The 3,323-nt window shown below is 37.2% G+C and overlaps 1 pseudogene; it reads left to right on the top strand.

The window, feature by feature from the left end:
- Positions 1 to 2,081: 2,081 nt before the first annotated feature.
- LOC140636260 (small ribosomal subunit protein eS6-like) lies at positions 2,082 to 2,827 on the top strand (annotated as a pseudogene).
- The last annotated feature ends 496 nt before the right edge of the window (positions 2,828 to 3,323 follow it).

Here is a 3,323-nt window from a genome sequence, read left to right as displayed (position 1 = left end):
GTGGCAGTCATATTGCACTACAGAAGTAGATCAATCAATATGTCATATGCCTTAATCTTACACAACGTTATGTATCAATTACATTTTAGTCAAATGAAAGAATTTTTATATTATAGATATTTCTTATAGATGTATGCATAGGATACACAAATAAATTGTGGTGGTTTTAAATATTTCCACAAGTTATTTTATACCTTCGAAAGATGGAGTCCAATTCATTTTCCCTTGAGTGTGAACTGGACTTACCAATATGCTTCTAATGTATAGAAAACAGAAGTGGTGATGTGAGACTTCAGAGACTAGGTCATGAAAGGCACAGTGACTTCTTAATTTCTCTTGAATTGCTCTGGGTGAAGTTAGTTGACATGAGCAGAAGCCCATGTGCATGAGGAGCTAAGACCTTCTGCTTGTAGCCAATGAAGAACCAAGGCCTCCAGCCAACAGCCATAAGAGTGTGTCTTTTTGGAAGTGGATCCTTCAGTCCTGTCAACCTTTGGATGTCTGCATCACAACCAACATTTTGACTGTAACATCATGAGAGATGCAGAGCCAGGAAAAGTCGCTTCTGGACTTTGAAACTCCTATGAGATAATAAATGTTTCTTGTTTTAAGCCACTAAAATTTGGGAAGAATTTGTAATGACATTATAGATAACTAACACAAATATATTTCTGTATGATTAATACATTATTAGGTAAAGATTTATTACATTATTTGTTCATCATTATGCTCTTACTGTATAACAACCCTATGTTAAATATTTCACCTGTACTATCTGATTTGATTTTCATCGGAATCTAACAATGTAGGCTCAATTATACATCCTCATTTTACAGAGGAGGAAATTGAGTCTTAGAGAGTAGCCTGCTTAAGTAGGTCAGAAAGCCAGGATTATAATGCAGAAGTCCATGCTAGATTGATTCGTTCTTCAGATAGTTGGAGTAAATCTCTTATTAGTGTTTTTGAGAAAGTGAGATGTAAAGCCTTATATGCTCCACATTCTGATTATTGTAATGCTATTTTATTCTTTTACATATCATGCTTTGAGCTTTTGAGGTCTGCTTCTTTTTCTGTCAGTGGTAACCAAAACACAGGCCTTACTAATCATGAATAAAAGAAGACAATATGATATAAGAAGAAAATGTTTTTTCTTTCCCTGCACTTGCAGAGAAAACTAGAAACTATTCTCGCTTATTTTAATTTTAGATAAGGATTTTTATAAGATACCTGGGCTTCAGAGATTATTGTTAACTACTGTTGATGGTAACCTTTAATTTCAGAAAGGTCAGTAATTTTGATTGGTTGTTTACTTAATAATGAGTTGCCTTGGTAATAAATTTGATGGAGATGTAAATTTTTTCTAAAAGGCATAAAACTTGTGAAGTCTCTGTGAAATCTGAAGGAGATTATTGTTATTTTTCTCTTATTTCATGTGCTTGAGGTAAAATAAAATTACAGATTTTATATTTAAATAAAAAGTTTGAGAATCTCGCCTTATTTAAATTTAACAACAGGTATACTTAAGTAGTATATTTCTTAGTCTTTATTTATTTGAGAAAGTCTTTCTGTTGCTCTCACAAATGATTAATTACTTGAATGGATATACAATTCCTAGAGTCACAGCTTTGACCCACTAAGCATTCAGTAGACTTTGATTATTCTACTCTCTTCTTAAAGACTTCCAATTTTTAAAAAATTGGAACACTTATAATTCCTAGCTGGCTCTTTGTCTTCTACCCCCCAAATGGATTGTCTTCTCTCATTATTTTATTCTTTTTGTCCTCTTTCCAGGCTTCTCATTTTTGTCTTTAGTACTGATTTGTTGGGGTTGGGTGGTCTTTTCTTCTGTTTCAGAGAGTAGAGTAGGTGATATGTGGTTCAATAATGTATTTCTCAATTCATCTGGCCTGGTGATGCCTTTAGTGGCAATTCCACCCGGATTTTCCAGGATCTTTTCTTAACATTTGATCTCAAAGTCACCTTTTACATTTTTGTGCCCTCAAGAATACTTTATTAGGAAGTTAAGAAGAAGCTTATCGGTTCTTTCTCCCGGCACCTTGGAGGTGGTAGGCTGCTTCAGGATGAAGCAAAGCATCTCTTTCTCAGCTACTGACTGCCAGAAACTCATTGAAGTGGAGGATGAATGCAAACTTTGTACCTTTTATGAGAAGCATTTAGCCATAGAAGTTGCTACTGATACTCTGGGTGAAGAATGGAAGGGTCACATGGTCCAAATCAGTGCGGAAGCCAAATAAGGCTTCTGCATGAAGCAGGTTGTCTTGACCCATGGCCATGTCCACCTGCTGCCAAGTAAGGGGCATTCCTACTATACACCAAGGAGGACTGGAGAGAGAAAGTGCAAATATGTTAGGGGTTGCATGTGGATGCCAATCTCAGTGTTCTCAACTTGGTTATTGCAAAAAAAGGGGAAAAAGGATATTCCTGGAATTACCAATACTACTGTGCCTTGTTGCCTGGGGCCCAAAAGAGCTAGCACAATCCACATACTTTTCAGTCTCTCTAAAGAAGATGATGTTCCTCAGCATGTTGTGAGAAAGCCCCTAAACAAAGAAGGTAAGAAACCTAGAACCAAAGCACCCAAGATTCAGTGTCTTGTTATACCAGGTGTCCTCCAACACAAACGTTGGTGTGTTGCTTTGAAGAAACAGTGCACTAACAAAAATAAGGAAGAGGATGCAGAATATGCTAAAATTTTGGCCAAGAGAATGAAGGAGGCCAAAGAAAACCACCAGGAACAGACTGCTGAGAGACAGAGGCGATCTTCTCTGAGAGCTGCTACCTTAAATCTGAGTCCAGTCAAAAATGAGATTTTCTGAGTGCAAATAAAGAAGATCAGACATTTAAAAAAATTATTTATTTATTTATTCATGAGATACACACACACACACACACATACACACACACACAGAGGCAGAGACACAGGCAGAGGGAGAAGCAGGCCCCATGCGGGGAGCCCAATGTGGGACTCCATCCCAGGACTCGATCCCAGGACTTGATCCGGGAACTCCAGGATCACGCCCTGGGCCAAAGGCAGGCGCTAAACCACTGAGCCACTCCGGGATCCCCAAGATCAGACATTAAAAAAAGAAGCAGCAGCTTATCAGGCTTCCATCACCATGTAGAATCTTTCACCATGTTAAGTCCAAATTCAGTAATTTAAAATGCTTATAAGCTTATAAGCTTCAAAATGATTAATAGGTCACACTTTTCCAAACATCTCTTTAAATATTTATTTTTCATTTCTTCATTCATCCATATTCATTAGGATATAAACATCTCACCTTCCACCTTTCCCCCACTGA

Source organism: Canis lupus, chromosome 7 (genome assembly GCF_048164855.1).
Source record: "Canis lupus baileyi chromosome 7, mCanLup2.hap1, whole genome shotgun sequence".
Classification (NCBI taxonomy): Eukaryota; Metazoa; Chordata; class Mammalia; order Carnivora; family Canidae; genus Canis; species Canis lupus.
Note: the sequence above shows the minus strand (reverse complement) of the source record. Positions and strands in the feature narration are given on the sequence as shown.